The sequence below is a fragment of the Tachyglossus aculeatus genome, chromosome 11, assembly GCF_015852505.1.
Source record: "Tachyglossus aculeatus isolate mTacAcu1 chromosome 11, mTacAcu1.pri, whole genome shotgun sequence".
Classification (NCBI taxonomy): domain Eukaryota; kingdom Metazoa; phylum Chordata; class Mammalia; order Monotremata; family Tachyglossidae; genus Tachyglossus; species Tachyglossus aculeatus.
The window spans coordinates 34,930,478-34,950,459 of record NC_052076.1 but is presented as its reverse complement, the minus strand read 5'-3'; the positions used below and the strand labels follow the sequence as shown (position 1 = coordinate 34,950,459).

General features: G+C 44.5%; 1 protein-coding gene across 4 annotated transcripts in view; it reads right to left on the bottom strand.

The window, feature by feature from the left end:
* The window catches only part of ARHGEF12 (Rho guanine nucleotide exchange factor 12), a 152,186-nt gene that overhangs the window by 130,956 nt on the left and 1,248 nt on the right, over positions 1 to 19,982 (bottom strand). The window lies entirely within an intron of this gene.

The window sequence follows — 19,982 nt, the reverse complement described above, 5'->3', positions numbered from 1 at the left end:
TACTAAATCAAAGATTCAATTTTTAAGAATGTTTGGGTAGAAAACCTTTAATGGCTAACTGGCAACTAAGCTAAAAGACACCACCATTAAAACACAGATACTCGAAAACAAAATACTAAGAGTGTCTCTCCGCCAGTTGGGGCTACATTTTAAGCTTGTACCACATTAAAATGCTAACCAAGCTCTAAAACGCTGTAAGCTGCCGTTATTACGCAGTGTGGTTGTGGTAGTGCAGGCATTTTGGCAGTCAGCAATTTTTAGAAGTAAAACTGGACTTGCAGATGATGAGAAATGGGGTCAAATTGGAAGAAAAAATAATGGACTGAAGGCATCACCCAACAATGCGTCCCCTCCCCCCAACCCTGACCATTTTCGGCATGAAAAAGGTCTTCTATGCCTGGAACTGGGCACCTTCAACATCCCGTCTGACTTCTCAACCTCTCCTCTGGCACTAATTCTCCGGCACAGCTAATCCCTAACTTTTACAGAAACTCCAGAAACTCCGTTGCTGCTGGCTTTCACCTATCAATTGAATGGAATTTGAGCACTTACTATGTGCAGAACACTGTACTAAACACTTGGAAGAGTACACTACAGCAGAGTTAGCAGAATCGTTTTCTGCCCATACAGAGTCTAAATCAATCAACGGTTTTTACCGAGAGTTTACTATGAGTAGAGCACTGTACTAAACACTTGGGAGAGTACAATACAACAGAATGAGCAGACACATTCCCTGCCTATAAATAAGGGCACCTACCTGTTTATTCTACCGACTTTTAAAAAAAATCCCTGTTTTTGTGGTTGTGTGCACAGATGAGAAGGCAGCCAGTTTGCGCTGATGCAACTGAAGATAACTTATGCATTCTGTTCTGGTATTTGTTAGGTGCTTACTATGTGCTAGGCACCAGGGTAGACGCAAACTATTCAGGTTGGTACAATCTATGTCCCACATGGGGCTCACAGTCTTAATCCCCATTTTACAGAAGAGATAACTGAAGCCCAGAAAAGTGAAATGACTTGCCCAAGGTCACACACCAGACAAGCGGCAGAGCCAAGATTAGAACCCAGGTCTTTCTTACTCCCAGGCCCATGCTCTTCCCATTAGGCTACGCTGCTTCCCCATTCAGAGACCTGTGGGAGAAGAATTAGACCTTTACAGAAAAAACCGCTGCCGAGGTACACCTTCAGGGGAGTCAAGAGTCGAGAAATCCAATAGAAATGTGGGAGTTCGAGGAAATTAGGCAAGGGCTCACTGGTGAAAGATGGCTGGAAACCAATATGGGAAGGAGAAGGGTTTGTGCAATCAAGAGGGCCACAAGAGAAAATGGAGTTGTAATTTCAGAATGCAAAGGTAATACATGATTTACCCCATACCTCTAAGTAATTCACAGCTCTAAAATGTCACCAGCACTGCAAGCCATAAAAACCCACCCTCTGGGTTTCATCCAGCTCCCTGACAAACACATATCAGCACGGGCAAGGATCAGACGGGTACGGCGCACCGAGCTTTCTAACCTCTTTTGTTCACAAGTTAAAATTATGTCCCTCTTTTTCCATTTCCTCTCTCACTGCAGTGTTCACACTGAGCGAATTCGCACGGGGTTTCTTTCCACAAGCGGTGAAAGGTTAAATGGCCGATATGAAATGCGGAGACTGGTTTGAAAATGGAATGAAGATACCCAGACAACTGTATCTCAGAGGTCCAAAACCAAAGGCCATTTGACAGAAGACTTGCCACTTCTTCTGAAGCATAGCTGAGAGACCAAAACTTTAGTTCGTCGTCATCAATACTACATTCTGCGCACTGGGGCCAAATTTGGTTATGTTAGATTACATCTCATGCTGGCCAAGAGAACAATAAATACAATGCAATAAGGTGATGGGGAGCCAATGGCAGCAAGAAGCAGCACTGAGTTTTTATGATTCTTCCTAGTATTTGCCAACCTTAAATATTTACTGAGATATTCCCAGAGTAGCCAACACTGACTTAGGGGCTTTAGGCCTTAGACCCCAGGTTAGAACAGTCATTCTCGAACTCTGAGAAATCCGTAATTCCATCAAAAAATAAATGAACAGGGTTGGGTTTTTTTTTTTAAAGCGGGGAGGGGAATCACCCCCTCCCTCAAGAATGACACCACTCTGACATCACTGAAGCTGACCATAAAGGCTTGGAGGATGGGAAGGGCCCAAGGAGATTCAACTTACCTCAAAGGGCCTGCATTTTGTTACTACCATTAACGAACAACTGAAACTCATCTCCAATAAACTCCTTTGGAGATCCCAATCAATGGCATTTCAATCAATCAATCAATCAATTGTATTTATTGAGCGCTTACTGTGTGCAGAGCACTGTACTAAGCGCTTGGGAAGTACAAGTTGGCAACATATAGAAACGGTCCCTACCCAACAGTGGGCTCACAGTCTAGAAGGGGGAGACAGAGAACAAAACAAAACATATTAACAAAATAATATGTACAAGTAAAATAAATAGAGTAATAAATATGTACAAACATATATACATATATACAGGTGCTGTGGGGAAGGGAAGGAGGTAAGGCGGGGGGGATGGAGAGGGAGAAGAGGGGGAGAGGAAAGTATTTATTGAGTGTTTACAGTGCATGGGGCACTGCAATAAGTGCTTGGGAGAATTCGCTATAACAGAGTTCCCTTCCCTCAAGGAGCTTACATTCTAGATGTAAGGATAAGACAGACTTTAAGATGTTACAGATATGAACCTAAGTGCAGTGGGTGGGGTGACTCAAGTGCTTAAAGGGTACAGATTCAGTGCAGAGGCGAAGCAGAATAGACAAGGAGTAAGGGAAATGAAGGCTTCACGAGATGGAGGATTCTTGGCCTTCCTCAGGTCTGAGTTTGAGAAGCAAACAGTACCTGTTCTCGAAATATTTAGACCTAGTATACATCTCTCAAACATAAACCACCTTTCTTTCATGTAGTAGAGTGACACCAACTAGGCCCAGTCATTGAATCCTTCAAAGGTCCCCCTCCCTTCCAAGTTTTCACCTTAGGCTTCCAAGACAGTTTGTCTCTAAAATGTTCCAACCAACTTCAATGATCCCAAACCCTTCCGATAACGGGCTAAGCAACCAGACAATATGGAACAACTCAAGTTTAAAAGAAGAAATAAAGTTGTATGGGGAGAAAAGACAGGATTTCTTTTTCCTTTTTAATGAGTGTGCTACCTTAATCTTACCTATAGATCTAAAACTTGAAGATTATGTAATTACGGCTTGATCAGTTGTCCAGATCAGTTGTCCAAAGTCCTACAAACAGAACCTAAAGCCCATTGGCACAGACGAAGCATCAGTTCACAGTCACCTTGTGGGGCTCCACTCTCATCAGCACTAGATTTGAGGGCAAATAATAATATTAATAATAATTATTATGGTTTTTGTTAAGCGCTTACTATGTGCCAAGCACTGTAATAAGTGCTAGGGTAGATACAAGCAAATCAGGTTGGACACAGTCCCTGTCCCACGTGGGACTCACAGTCTCAATCGCGCTACGTGCCAAGAACTGTTCTAAGCATGGGGTAGATACAAGGTAATCAGGTTGTCGCACGTGGAGCTCAGTCTTAATCCCCATTTTACAGATGAGGTAACTGAGGCACAGAGAAGTTAAGTGACTTGCCCAAAGTCACACAGCAGACAAGCGGCAGAACCAGGATTAGAACCCACGACCTCTGACTCCCAAGCCCGTGCTCTTTCCACTAAGCCACGCTGTTTCTCATGAATAACAGTGGCATTTGTTAAGAGCTTTCTATGTGCCAAGCACTGTACTAAGCACTGGGATGGATACAAGTTGGACAGAGTCCCTGTCCCACATGGGGCTCCCGGTCTTAATCCCCATTTTACAGATGAGAAAACCGAGGCACAGAGAAGTTAAGTGACTTGCCCAGGAACATAGAGCAGGCAAGCAGTGGAGCCAGGATTAGAACCCAGGTGGTTCTGACTCCCAGACTCGTGCACTAACCATTAGCCCATGCTGCTTAAAATGTTGAATTTCCATACATATCTTCCATACATCCATACACAGAGAAGCAGTGTGGCTTCATGGATAGAGCATGGGTTCAGAAGGTCATGGATTCTAATACCGGCTCCGCCTCATGTCTGCTGTGTGACCTTGGGCAAGTCACTTCCCTTCTCTGGGCCTCAATGCCCTCACCTGTAAAATGTGGATTAAGATTGTAAGCCCCATGTGGGACAGGAACTGTGTGCAAACTGATTAACTTGGATCTACCCCAGTGCTTACAAGAGTGCTTGGCACCTACTAAGCCCTTAATCAATCAATCATATTTATTGAGCACTTACTGTGTGCAGAGCACTGTACTAAGCGCTTGGGAAGTACAAGTTGGCAACACATAGAGACAGTCCCTACCCAACAGTGGGCTCACTTAAAAACTACCATTATTATCATTATTATTACTAATAATAATAATAACCACCTATGTGAACTTACACTGGTGTTCAAACCATTTCGGTCACTAGTTTGGAAGCGGCGGGTCCACCGTCCTCGGCATTCGACAGAACGGTCTTGATTTCAAAGCTGACGGGCCGATCCTGGAATAGCGTCAGCTTTCTGACTCCAGCTGACAGTGAGCTACTGGCTAACAGCTGAGGCAAAGCAATGGTCAGTAATGCAAACACACGGCCCCTGTTCCCCTAACCTCTAGTATCGAAAAGAAAGACCTTAAAGGTCAGGACTGGAATGCAACAACAGGAAAAAAAAAAACCTCACCCGGTTCCCAAACACTATCCTGAAACATTTGCACTACTTGTTCTGGTCTTTTTCTTCCATCTGCTCCCACTTTTCATAGTTTTTGGGGTACTTTTGGTCTGTCCACACTCTTACTTTGCTTGCTGCTGGAGGGCAATGACCCAATCAGTCAGTTGTATTTATTGAGTGCTTACTGAGTGCAGATCACAGCAACAACCACTTAGGAAAGTACAATATAACAATAAACAGAAACATTCCCTGCTCACAACGAGCTTCAGGCCTACTCTTCCAGGTGCTTAGGACAGTGCTTAGCACTCAGCACATGCTCAAGCAATTCCAACAGATAATGCTTATCGGTTTAATGAGTAGCCACCATGCACAAAAGCCCTGAAGTGCCACGGGATGAATCTTCTCTCCTGGAATTTTTGTTTTGCTTTTTGGTTTTTTTTAAATGGCATTTGTTAAGCACTTACTAGGTGCCAGGCACTCTATTAAGCTCTGGGGTAGACAAAAGCTAATCTGGTTGGACACAGTCCATGTCCCACATGGGGTTTACAAGTGAGATGAGAAGCCTAGTTCTATGAAGAAAAGGGGCTGGGGGGTGGGCGGGGTTTGGAGAAGTGAAGGAGAGGATACTGAGGAAGTAAAGAAAATGATCAGTTGGCATACATATGCACTTACGTACATACTGGTTAGTTATTTTTATTACTATCTGTGTTCCTCCACACCCCCAGACTGTAAACTCCATGTGGGCAGGGAACACATCTATCAACTGGGTTGGACTGTACTCTCTCAAGAATTCAAAACAGCATTCTGCACCGTATAAGTGCTCAATATATACCACTGATCGATCCTTACCATATTTACTGAGTTTACAACCTAAGAAGACAAGCAGTCACTCACAAACTGCCAAATATTATGGAAAACAGCAGAGAGGCAAACGTTAAAAACAAAAGTGAACACTGAAATGTTAACGAACAGATAATCAATGGTATTTACTGAATGCTTACTGTCATTCATTCATTCATATTTATTGAGTGCTTACTGTATCCAGCACACTGTGCTAAGCACTTTGGCAAATACAATATAACAATAAACAGACACATTTCCTGCCCTCGAGGAGCTTACACTGTAGAGGGGGAGGCAGACATTAATGTAAATAAATAAATTACAGATATGTACATAAGTACTGTGGGGCTGGGGCGGGGGATGAATAACGGGAGCGAGTCAGGGCAATGCAGAAGGGAGTGGGAGGAGAGGAAAAGAGGGCTTAGTCAGGGAAGGCCTCTTGGAGATGTGCCTTCAATAATGATTTTACTGTGTGCAGAGCACTGTACTAAGTGTTAAATAATATATGCAGGAGTGATGAAAGAGAGAGAAATGAATGGGAGGGTGTGAGAGAGGAAGGCATGGCACTACCTCTTTACCTGCTTTTTTAATAACAATGGTATTTGTAAATAATAATAATAATTTCTGGTATCTTTTAAGTGCTTACCAGGTGCCAGGCACTGTATTAAGTGTTGGAGTGGATACAAGCAAATCAGGTTGGACACAGTCCCTGTCTCATGTGGGGCTCCCAGTCTCAATCCCCATTTTACAGATGAGGTCTACAGAAGTGAAGTGACTTGCGCAAGGTCACGCAGCAGACAAATGGTGGAGCCAGGATTAGAACCCATGACCTTCTGACGCCCAGGCCTGTGCTCTAGCCACTAAAGCCATGCTGCTTAAGCACTATGTGCCAAGCACGGCATGAAGCGCTTGGGTTAGACACAAGATGATCAGGTCAGACACCGTCCTTGTCCCATGTGGGGCTCACAGTCTAAGGGAGAGAGAAAACAGGTATAGAATCCCCATTTTACAGATGAGGACACTGAGGCACAAAGAAGAGGGACTTATTCACCCCATGCCATAAGGTCACACAGCAAGCAAGTGGCGGAACCAGGAATAAGAACCCAGGTCCTGTGATTCCCAGACCTGCGCTGTCTCCCTTCAAGTGGGGGAAAGAAACTATTATATGTTCTTCTCTTACTGAAATAAGTGGTTTTTTTTAAACAAAAGAAAGTGTTTGAGGGCATATTACAGCATTCAATTATACTTTGAAAATTATACCCTGAATATGTGGAGGACCAGATTAGAACACGGAACTGCAGTCATTTTTCCAACTCCCCAATGGTTCTTCTTGGACAGGTCTTCCAAATGGAAGGTACACTTGACAGAATCTATGACTCTTGGACTCAGCCCCACGTTTCAACGAAAAATATAAAAACGTACTTACTCCAAACATCTTTGTTCAACGGTTGACTGGTGATACAGTCTTCCTTTCACTCTGCATTTCCCAAATCAGGAGAGAGAACATACTCTAGGATTGGTCAGAGAGATCAGTCCAATAATTATAATCCACCTTATTCCTTCATCCCTTGTCTTAATTTCCTCTAGACTGGAAGCTGGTTGTGGGCAAGAAAAATATCTGTTTATTGTTGAATTGTAATTCTCCAAAGCACTTAGTATAGTGCTGTGCACACAGTAAGGGCTCAATAAATACGAATGAATGACTGAATGAATCAATTTCCATTTTTGGAACTAGGATTGTGCCCTCTGACCTATTTAGGCATAATTAAAAGGTGGGTGGCTTTTCACCTGCATTGGCCTTAAGCAGGCAACACGTCCAACTCAGCCGACAGACTCTGTCTCTGGACCCTCGAGCCCGCTGTGCTGAGAAGCGTGGGCTCTTGGCACAAACCACAAATGCTCAGATGCCCACGTGGAGCCTGGACCACGTGCCACCTCCCAGCCGCCTTTAACCACCGCTGTAATTCATGCCCCGCTGAACGAGGACGTTATTGTCCCGCAGACGGTGGCCACAAATTGAATACCTGAGGGAATTATGGTTTGGTTTTGCTCTGATGCAAAAGTAGAAAAAAAAAAAAGCCAAGCAAACAACAGTTGTCACTGTTGGGGGAATGGGTTGTCCGACTTTTCACAATTTCAATAGATTCACGTTCTTTACAAACACCACCAGGCAGACATGGGTCATTGGCAAGGAAAAGGGGCAAATATTTACCTTGTTTAATTTAGAAGCTACATTAAGGTGATTTTTCACTGTATTTCCTGTTCAGGAGTGGAATTAATTATATAATCTGACTGGAAGAGTGAAACTGCAGCCACTTGGATGTTAATAACTGCTATAATGTAAATGCTGTAATTCCTCTCTTTCCTGGTCCTCTCCCCCTTTTTGGGTCATCTATGCATTTGGATCTGTGCCTATTGGGTGTCTGGTATTCACCCCAAAGCACTTATGCACAGATCTAAAAATTATGTATTTATAGTCATGTCTGTCTCCTCCTCTAGACTGTACGCCCATTGTGGGCAGGGAACCTACCTACCAACTCTGTTTTATTGTAGCAATAATGATGGTATTTGTTAAGCACTTACTAGGTGCCAGGCACTGTACTAAGTCCCGGTGTAGATTCAGGAAAATGGATGGGAAATAGTCCCTGTTCCACATGGGGCTCACAGCCTCAATCCCCATTTTCCGGATGAGGTAACAGGCACAGAGAAGTAAAGTGACTTGCCCAACATCACAGAGCAGACAAGTGGTGGAGCCAGGATTAGAACCCATGATCTTCTGGCTCTCAGGCCTGTGCTCTATCCACTATGTTATGCTGCTGTACACTCCCAAACATTTAGTACAGAGCTCTGCACACATTAAGCACTCAAATACCATAGATTGATTTTAAGAATAGTGAAAAGGAAGCCAGTTTACCAAGAGAAATCTGTTTGCCACCTTATTCAACTAAACTGATATCCATGGACAAGGAAATCTTCTATGTATCAGTTGAAGATGTTATTTTTTTTAAAAGAATTGATCTGCTCATCCCAATGTTGTCTCTCACTTAAATTCTAGTAGTAACTGTATGCATTAAGCATTTACTGGGTGCAAAGCCATTTACTAAACACCGGAAAAGAACCCACAGTTGGAAATTAGACCTGGTCCCCATCCCTAGGAGGGCTCACAATCTAGGAATAGGCATTGAATCCCCATTCTACAGATGAGGAAATTGAGAAAAAGAGAAGTTAAGTGACTTGCCCAAGGTCACCCAGAGGGTCTGGACAGAGTACCTTAGGGAAAGGGCCAAGAAGACTGGGGTCCTGTAAGTCAATCATATTTATTGAGCACTTACTGTGTGCAGATGACTATACTAAGCACTTGGGAGAGTACAATATCAAAGGCACATTCTCTGCCCTCAATGAGCTTATAGTCTAATAATAATAACTGTGGTATTTGTTAAGCACTTACTACGTGCCAGGCACTAAACTAAGCTCTGGGGTAGATGTAAGCTAATCAGATTGGACTCAGTCCCTGGGACTAGAACCCAGGTCATTCTGACTCCCAGGTCGATGAGCACAGAGCTTCCAGATCTGGGCAAGTGCTGCCCCAGCAATCAGTCAATGGCAGTTATTGAGCGCTTACTATGTGTGCACCTCTCAGGAGAGACCAATGCATTAGTAGACAAAGATCCCTGTCCTCGAGATGCTTACAGTCTTGTAGATTGGGATTCAGCAATGGAATCGTACGAAACTCCACTTAGGGAGAAGCCCCCTCCCTATCTCCCCCTCTGTCGGACTCTCTGGCCCAGAGTACAGGAGCCAAACTTGCTGTGGTGGGCAGAGAACATGTTGATCAACTATGCTGTACTGTACTTTCCTGAGAGGCCAGTACAGTGCTTTGCACACAGTAAGCATCCAAGAAATATGACTGATTGATAACATTTCAGCTGTTTTGCAGAGTGCAGATGGGGATGAGATTGGACATAAAATAGGGCAGGGAGGAAAATGTGGGGGATGCTCAGAAGCCAAGGGGTTGGTGGGTAGAGTGAGAGAAAGAGTGGGGGGGGGGGGCGGGGGGTGTCAATATGACGGCATGGAAAGTGTGATAATCTTGACGGTCATTCCTATGGTTTGAAATGAATGTTGTTTCTTAACTGCCCCAGAGTTGGTTAATCCACTCAGAGAACCCATATTACTGGGTTTGTTACTAAGTCCTGGTAAGTGTTGAGCCAAAATGAAGACTTTTAACATTTTCAGACTGGAAAAATCAACTCATTCACCCTCTCTCTACATGCATATATTATATATAGATATATAGATATATATATATTTAATAGTTATAATACATTTCAAATTTGGAAAAAGAGGCCTACTTCAAGTGTTCTCAAATGTCAGTATGCATAAATTCCTAGGGTTGTGGTCTTTTCAACCCATTGGCTGAATGATTAAATGCACCGTTTTAACTCTGCTGAAATTATAGGCTCATTTCAAAATGGTTTTACGTCATCCTAGGAATGACTGGGCAAACCCTACAGGAGTCTCCTCTTTACAAAACAAGGTAAGTGGAAGTAGGGATTTTGAAAATCACCTTCCCAGCCCCTCTGACGGTCCCATCAGGACAGTAAATAAAAGGGCTGGGCCGAGAGTGCCCAGAAGCCGGGCCCCAGGAAGGCCCAGCAGTTGGGATTCTTTTCAACTGGCTGCCTTCCAACGGAGGCGCACCGAATACTGCAACGCTGATCTGTTGCAATGTTATTTTTTCCAGAGCTTAATTACCTGCTGCACCCAAAGAAAGGAAGGAGAGTGGGAGGGGAAGTAGTCTCCTGAGAGAAACCGAGAACCTCCCCCAGAAAAGGACAAAATGAAATCCAAACATCTCCAATCCTCACACATGCTGCCCACCCAGCTCTGACCCTCCCAACAGGCTGCCAACCTAAACACCAACCCAAAATGCAAGAAGGCAGGAGCCAGTGGTAAACAGTGGACCCTCTCTCCTTCACAGGTTTCCGAAGCCTAACCCCCAGCTCCTAACGGAAAGGCAAAATGTCTTACCTGGGGGCAATAGCTGGGGACACTAATGACAAAGTCCCACTCATCAAAATACGGAGCCGTCACTTTCTGTCGTCTCTGGATCCTTGCACGACACAGCCAACTAAAACTCGGCAAAAGAGACGGCTCCCGAGTAGGAAAGGAAAGTCTCTCAATGAGTTGATTTTCGCAGGAGTCCACTTAAACAGGCGGAGAACTCTGCTCTAGGCAATGAGTTCAGTGAACAAGTCTCAACCAGTGCCTGGTGTATTCCCAGCCAGGGAGAGTCTCAAAAAGCAAGTCTGTCTAGGGTAAAAACTTTGAAAAGAGATGAAAGAGTGAAAGACGGGAATGGAGGAGGAGGAGGAGGAGGGTTTTCTGGGGCTGCAACAAGAGCAATCACTCTGGTAAACAGCCGTGTAACATTCAAACGGCTAAGCATCATAGGGCTGTACTAACCAAATGAACATTTCAGTTGGAAACCTCTTTGAGCCTAGCCACTGGGTGAACGCATTGTTCACAACCTCCTGGCCCCTTTCATCCTATGAGCTCGACGCCCCTTACGAGTGCATTAACTTCACCCATCACCCGCGAGGCCCGATACGAGACCAAACGATAACTGGGCACATCATCCCGACAGACTGTTTGAATGGTCCCCCGGCAGCGCTGCCTCCGAGAAGGCTTCGCCCAAACAACCAAAAAAACAGGAAAGAGGCTGACGGGGCATGTGCCACCAACAATCTCCGACAGATCAGACCGTCACCCACAAGAACCACTTCCCCTGAGTAAACCACAGAGACTGTGACGGGCAAACCACAATAGATCAACTTGAGTCTCCTGACAGAGGCAGATCGCGGATCTAAAGTCTAACGAGGGGCAGGTCGGAGCACCTTCGCGGGATTTCCGAGGTGCATTTAGCACAGAGTTTGGGGATTTGGAGCTCTTTCCTTCCTTTGGGAAGAGAAGCGCTTCACACCTCTTTCTGCAGGACGGATTTCACATCTAGCTCAGTACCCCCAACATACTGGAGAAATCCCCATGCTTTCTGCTGCAAGAGGAACAGCCCCTCACTGCTCAGCAGACTGCAAATGGAAAATGACGATGGTATTAGCACTTACGATGTGCCAGGCACTGTACTAAGCGCTGGCATGGATATTAGCAAATCGAGTTGGACACAGTCCCTGTCCCACATGGGGCTCATTGTCTCAATCCCCGTTTTGATGGGGATGAGGTAACAGGCACAGAGAAGTGAACTGACTTCCCCAAGGTTGCCCAGCAGAGCCGGGGGGATTAGAACCCATGACCTTCTGATTCCCAGGCCCATGTTCTATTCTCTATGCCATGCTGCTTCTCAAATGCCACACTGACTTCCTGGAGCTCATAACCAGGAAATAAAAATAAGGATTCAGACAGAAGCCCTCCAGAACTTCTGGAGTACTGCTCTTGCAAACAAGTACCAAAGATGAAAACAAGGGCTCACCCAGCCTTTCCCTTTAACGAATCCAGGTTTCCTATATTCCTTCTCATTCAAATCAATCCGTGATATTTGCTGAGAAGCAGCATGGCCTCGTGGGTAGACTACGGGCCTGGGTTCTAGTCCCGGCTCCACTGCTTGTCTGCTGCGTGACCTTGGGCAAGCCAGTTCACTTCTCCGTGCCTCGTTACCTCATCTGTCATGTGGGGACTAAGACTGTGAGACCCATGTAGGACAGGCACTGTGTCTAACCTGACTCAGTGGTATCTACCCCAGCACAATATAGGGCATGGCACATAGTAAGCACTTACCAAGTACCATTAAAAATAAAAATTGAACATTTACTGTGGGCAGAGCACTGTACTAAGCGCTTGGGAGAGGACGCTGATAACAGAGTAGGTAGACATGATCCCTGCCCACAAGGAGCTAATAGTCTAGGAGTTTACAGGAGCTTAGAGCTTGCCGTTTTACAATTTTTGGAACTCCTCTTCCCTCCAGACTCAGGGCCGGAAACCTAATTCTTCATAGGCCACTAGCTTTTCCTGCCTCTCACTGGGAAGTCATCCAGGCTTGTCATGTGACTATGAGTTCAGAAACCAAGGCTCAGCATTCAAATTAGTGAAGATCCTGTTTTGAGAGGACTCTGAACTTTGTCAGCTGCACTGAAGCATGCTGCTTCAATGACGCAACCGTGCTATATTTCTCGGTTTAAACATAAACAAATAAATAAATAAATAAATGAGGAATTTTCAGCAGTACAGGATTAAAAACAAATTCATTACTCTGCTCCAGCAGTATCAAGCACATCGCTGAAATGACTCATTTCTTTCAGGAGTGTTCCAGGAGCTAGAGTTACCAACTTGTCCCGGGAAGAGGATGATTTTTATGTATTAGTAAAAATTGTTATTGATTGGAACTCTAAAATCCATCATTTTTCATTTTATAGTATTTCTTACGCACTTTCTACGTGCCAGGCCCTGTACTAAGCATTGGGATAGAAACAAGCTTATCAGGTTGGGTACGCTCCACGTCCCACAGGGGATTCACAGTCTAATCCGCATTTGACATATGAGGGAACTGAGGCACAGGGACGTTAAGTGACTTGCCCAAGGTTCCATAACAGACAAGTGGCGGAGCAGGGATTAGAACCTGGGTCCTCTGACTCCGAGGTCTGGGCTTTATCCACTGGGCCATGCTGCTTCCCACTCCAAACTGAGGCACTTAAAAGTCACCGCTAGATTTGCCCCCTGTCCTAAAGCCAGCTTTAAGTAACTCTTATGGAGGAAGCTAAAATTGTCAGTGAAAAATAAACTGTTAGTGAAGAGCCCGTTTCTCTAGCTCCATGGGGGGGGGGGGGGGGGGGGGGGGTGCTCGCTTAATGCTGGCCAGTACGGTAACAAGAAAAGAAGATTTACTTCAGTTTAGCTTTACTGTAGTACTTATGGCTAAAGCAATACGGTAACCACTACCGGATATCAACCATTGAGATGTGAGGGACCACAGGGACAAGCCAAAAAGATGCCGACAAAGTAAAGGTACAGTGACAGCTTATTTGATTTGGGGTTAAACACACTTAAGGAGTCACCATCCAGAACAGGCCATAACAGCATAGCATAACCGTTCCAAGAGCACGGCACGCAGCTCAAGTTCAGACTGAGAACGCCGCATTCAAACATGTAGACAAACTGGGAGTTTAGAGAGATGGACTAAAGCGATTAAAGAAGCTGGAGGGACTGATTTATGCGAAGAGATTATATGGATAATTCGTGGGGCTTTGGCCAAGTAAAGAATAAGGGGAAGGGGGAATGGTAACACTTCACCCTTTAGATGATCTGTAAACACGAGAAAGGGGAGGAGGACTATTTGCTTGGTACAGAGAGTACAAGAAAAGCAATGGAACAAACTTAAAAGCAACGTTTAGGCTGAGGAGTAGGGAAAGCCTCCTGATGGCAGGATTTGTCAGATTATAGTCCCATCTACCAAGGAAGTGACGGGAATGCTGCACCCTTGAGATACTTGAAATTAGGCTGGACAAGTACTAGAAAGTGTCCAACCGAGAATAATTGGTTCTGACCTGGAAGGGGTCAGACAAACTCTCGGGTGGTGAAGGAAAAAGCAAAATGAATTCTTGGGTACTACTCACGCATGCACACATGACGAAATGTATCCAATAATAATAATAATGATGATGATGATGATGATGGTATTTGTGAAGCACTTGCTATGTGTGAAGCACTTTTCTAAGCACTGGGGGGGATACAAGGTGATCAGGCAGGTTGTCCCATGTGGGGCTCACACTCTTAATCCCCATATTACATATGAGTTAACTGATGCACAGAGAGGTGAAGTGACTTGCTCGAAGTCACACAGCTGACAAATGGTAGAGCCAGAATTAGAACCCATGACCTCTGACTCCCAAGCCCATGCTCTTTCCACTGAACCACGCTGCTTCTCAATACCCATTTGAGTACTCTTATTCCACTGATGGCAGATGAGTATTTCTAGGCTTTCATCTGTTTGGCCACCCAGCATTTTGGAGGTTTCTAACTTGATTTTTAAGAAACCCACAAGCAAACAACTGCCACACAAAGGCTTCAAGGGCATCAAAAATCAGTCAACAAGACTGAGTAAGGAGGAGGCTACACAAGGGGATAATGCAGACTGTATGATTGAGTACAAAAAAAAGTCTGTATTAAGAAGTCCTTTATACCTAGAAACATCTCCCCCAAGTGTGGATTATGTGATCGATTTATAAAGTGCTTTCTACACTGTAGTGAAGCATATTTAACTCGCTTATTTTAAAAAAAGGCTTCTATTACTTAAAAAAAAAAGCAGCTGATGGTCCTCTTAATGCTTATGAATAGCTCCGAGTAAATCCAGAATGGGAGGTAAGTCCAGGCCTTAGACAACTCTGTGACCCTGGCTAATCATTTAAAGTTCCTCTGAGGAAGAAACAAACACCGGAGGGCCTTTCCAAAATCTCAGAAAGGGACAAGGAAACGGAACGCAAACTTTTACCATTAACCATGGGACCTGGAGAGCTCAGTCCAGACTGTTGTCATCACCAGAGACTTTCATCCCACTGATTATGGCATTTTTGGTGGCTCCTTTGAGGGTTCCAAAAATTCCATTAGAGCCTAGAGCCATTTTTAGCCAGAGAAAATATACCTTTAGGTTAAGAGAAAACGATGACTGGGCAGCCTGATAAGAAACAGAAACTTGTGTTGACCATACCACAGTGAAGATTGAGGGGGTGGGGTTCTATTCCTGGCTTTGCAACTGACATGATGTGACCTTGAGAGAAAGTCACTTAGCCTCTCAATTGAGCTTCAACCTTCTCAACTGTGAAAGGGAAAACAGCCCAGATTTAACATGTAAGATTCCTTCCTTTGACCAGAGGGTGTGTGAGTCCATTCTTTTCTTGGGTGGAAAGGCTCAAGAAGCAGATAAAAGACAAATGACCAGAAGGATGCCAATGGGAGACTTGCACTTCTGGGCCCACCAGGATGGATGCAATCATCAATAAGTTGAAGGGGCATTAACAACTCCATTGGGGAGATAATTAATGTTAATTATTGTATTAGTTAAGCACTTACAATGGATCAAGCACTGTTCTAAGTGCTGCAGTAGACAAGTTTTAATCAGGTTGGATGCAGTCCCTGTCCTACACGGGGCTTCCAGTCTAAGAGGGAGTAGGATTTAATCCCCATTTTACACATGAAGATTCTCCCGTATACAACTATTTTCCTCGTTACCCTAAAAGAAAACCCTCTCCGCTTCACCACTCAACGACAGGAGACTTCCCAATTATAAAACGGCCTGGGACAGAAGAAATGCATTTGTGAAGACTGGAGACATTTAGGACCTGTTTATGCACCTGATGATCCCGGGCGAAATTGACTTGTAAACTTACACCCTCAAAATGCACAGCCTCAAATTAGGAGTCTAAAAGAAACAAAACTCAATTACTCACAAACTGCTTATGTTCCTTCTGCTGCTCAAATAAAGGCCAACGTTGAAAGGCGCAACCTTTTCCCAGAAAAAATATGGGCTGCAAGACAACAACTAGTTAAATTGTACAGGGAGGAAAGGAAGGGAAGGGGAATGAATGTGTTAACATAACTGAAAAGTAATAACAGGATACAACAGGGTTCTGGGCACCCAAAGTGACCAATCAGGGCTTGAACACAGCTGAATTCCATCCCAGCCCCAGCACGTCCCTGCTAAGAAGAATAAAACCCTTATCTTGTTCAGCCATGTGTCGCCTGCCACAAACTGCAAAACAGAGCAACGCCCAAAGCCAGCCTGTCGGTTTTCAGCTGGGGATGGGACAGACACTGCAGTCAGAAGCGCCACAATGAACGAACACTAACTTACACAAAGCTGGGCTGGAGGTTTTGCACACACTAGACAACAAAGCCGTAATACATACTTCAAACTTGAAAGGACCTTAACAGGCCCTACTCGAACTGGTGGCTTGCCAATAGCTCCGGGGCCAGTTGTCAGACACCTACCATGCCACGGGTACTTCCTCCCATTTGGAAGGGGGAATGAAAAGGGGGGGCACAGTGTGGTGGGTGTGGCACAAAGGGAGAGGGAAAAAAGGGTAAGGTGGAAAGATGGGCCCCAGGCAGAAACTGGAAGCATTATTGTTTGAGGGCTCTATGACATGAATATATAAAAATACCGGGCTAGAACTTCTAGATTGCAACTAATCATGCACTCCTGTCCGTCCTGAGGGTCAGATGAAACAACACCAAGCTTCTGAATTTTAAAAAAGCAATAAAAGTGAAAGTGGCTTATGAATGGGGAAGAATAGAAACCTAAAATACAATGTTGTCATGGAGAGAGCCCTCACATGGGGAAAAGAACTAGAAAACAACCCATAAGCCGATAATGACAATAATATTTCTTACTATGTACCAAGCACTGAGATAGATATAAGATAATCAAGTCCCACATGGGACTCACAGTCTAAGGAGGGAGATGGGTATTGAATCCCCATTTTGTGGATGAGAGAACCGAGGTACAGAGCAGTTAAGTGACTTGCCCAAGGTCACACAGTAGACAAGTGGCAGAGCTGGGATTAAAACCCAGGTCTTCTGATTCCCAGACCACTAGGCTTCTCTTTTCACTAGGATTCTCTTTCCACTAGGCTACACTACTTCTCCCATGGGCCCATGTTTACATCCTCAAGCCTGACTCACATTCGTAAAAACGTTTGTAAGTTCTGAGGGCTTGATTTTAAATCTATACACCTACCAATGAACCACCCCACAGATCATCTAATGGCTTCACCACCAACAGAGTTACTGCAATGTTTTTCCACTACACCTGACAATCAATAAATCAATGGAATTTGCTGAGCACTTACTGTGTACGGAGCACTACACTAAGCACTTGGGAAAATGCAATATAACAGAGGTGGTAGATGTGATCCCTGCCCACAAGGAGCTTACAGTCTACAGTCCCCAGGATCCCAAGGGAAAAGGGGTCCTTTCTACCTCTGGAATTGAGAACTACTGGGGACGGCCCAAAAGGATTCTTTAGCTTTTCCGTGTTGATGAGTTTCCTCTCCCCTAACTAGCTCAAAAAAAGCTCTTCCTTCTGACTTGTCCTTTGCTGATTAACTGAGGTCAGCTTAGGGGCAGCGAGACCTTGTGAATAGAGCACGGGCGTGGAAGTCAGAAGGACCTGGTTTCTAGTCCCAGTTTACCACTTGTCTGCTGTGTGACCTTGGGCAAGTCACCTAGGTTCTCTGTGCCTCAATTACCTCATTGTAAAATGAGGATTACAACTGTGAGTCCTCTGTGGAACATGGACTGTGTCCAACCTGATTACCCGGCACCAGAGGAGCAGCGTGGCTCAGTGGAAAGAGCACGGGCTTTGGAGTCGGAGGTCATGGGTTCAAATCCCGGCTCCACCAATTGTCACCTGTGTGACTTTGGGCAGGTCACTTCACTTCTCTGTGCCTCAGTTACCTCATCTGTAAAATGGGGATTAAGACTGAGCCCCGCCATGGGACAACCTGATCACCCTGTAACCTCCCCAGTGTTTAGACCAGTGCTTTGCACAGAGTAAGTGCTTAATAAATGCCATTATTATCATTATCCCAACGCTTAAAACAGCGCCTGGCATATAGTGACTGCTTAACAAATACCACACAAAAAAAATTACAGACAATATAAAACCCCATTTTCTCAACATACTTTGAGCATTCCATAGAATGCCCACAAGAGGTATTTTAAGTGGGAGGAAAAAAAATCACCCAGCACAGACCAACAAGGTTCAAGTGGTTTGTTTAATCAATCGTATTTATTGAGCACTTACTGTGTGCGGTGGTAACTGCCTGGTGGTTATTAGATGATCCTGGTGTGAAATGAATTGGAGGCCTTAGGTTTAGTTTCTCCTAGAATCGATTCCAACCAGCAACCCAAGGGAAACCACCACAACTGTACCTAATCAGTTTTCTGCCCACTGACTCACACCAGCCAGGATGACTGCTAAATGAGCTTGGGAAGGGCCTTGGCCCTCAGTTATCCTCAGGAGCAAAACATCGTACTAGGGAGGGGGAGGGGGAAGTGTAAGCAAAGATAGACACTGGCTGCATCTGCTCTGCAGATAAAGAGAACCTGTCAACATTTCTCTAAAACCAAAAGCTCATTAAAAAAAGAACACCACAAAACAGGAACATAAAGCAGAAGGTTTGAACGTTTCAGCAGCATGCTTGAGGTGACCAGGCATGTGACATTATGGAAAGCATCAACAGGAAGTGTTTCTTCTGTTTCTCTGGTAGCTGTTCTCGTATGATAATGGAATTCAGTCTTTTTTTAAGTCAACAAATGAATCTACCCATTGGGTGTAACATTTCGAAAGTCACCCATTTTTTGAAGAAACTCCACTGTTCTACCATTTGCCAAGATGCTATAAGGTACATGTCCTTTTCTAAACAAGACATTCACTTTACAGCACCTCAAATTCAGGTTCTCTAGCTACTTTTATGATGTGAAAGAAGCTTTAGTATTATAAAGACATGGAGACTAGATTCCAATCCTGTCACAGAGGGCAAAAAAACAATGGAATCCCTATACGAAATACAAACCCACTTACCACATTAATGAACTGCAGCACACAACTGGAATTAAGTATTTTCATAATCAAAGTGAAACAATATGACGATTTGTTTTAACTTTTCTCTGAAATAACTGCAGGACTATTTCTCAAGAGCTGACCTGACATAATAATAATGATTATAGGATTTGGTAAGCGCTTACTATGTGCCAAGCACTGTTCTAAGCGCTGGGGTGGATACAAGGTAATCAGTTTGTCCCGTGTGGGGCTCACAGTCTTAATCCCCATTTTACAGACGAGGTAACAGGCACAGAGAAGTTAAGCATGTTGCCCAAGGTCACGCAGCACACAAGTGGCGGGACTGGGATTAAGACCCACGTCCTCTGACTCCCAAGCCCGTTGACTCGATGGATTCCCGATCCACAAATTAAATAGGGTAAAGAGCAAATAACACCTCTATTACCAGCACCTTCCAAACACACATCTACTACACCGTTCTACTTCTGCCCAGTATCTGGGAAGGCAAATGTTCCTGAAAATGCCTCAATTAGGAAAAAGAGCTGTTGCCTCTGTCAAGAGTTTTATTCCAACTCAGCAAGGTATTTCCTGGAATCCTAACACAGAAAGCATCTGATAACAACGTTATCATCATCTCAGCATCTTCCAGATCACAATTTGGGAACGCAGACCTTCCCAAATCACTATGCACGATGTCCAGAGCAGAACCCCTATGCAGCAATCCCCAAACCCCAAGCACGTAAAGAGAAGGGGCAAAGTTACCCGGAGTGGCTAATTCCAAGCCACAGCACTGGTCTAATGGGTCAGACGTTGACCTTCACCCAAAGTG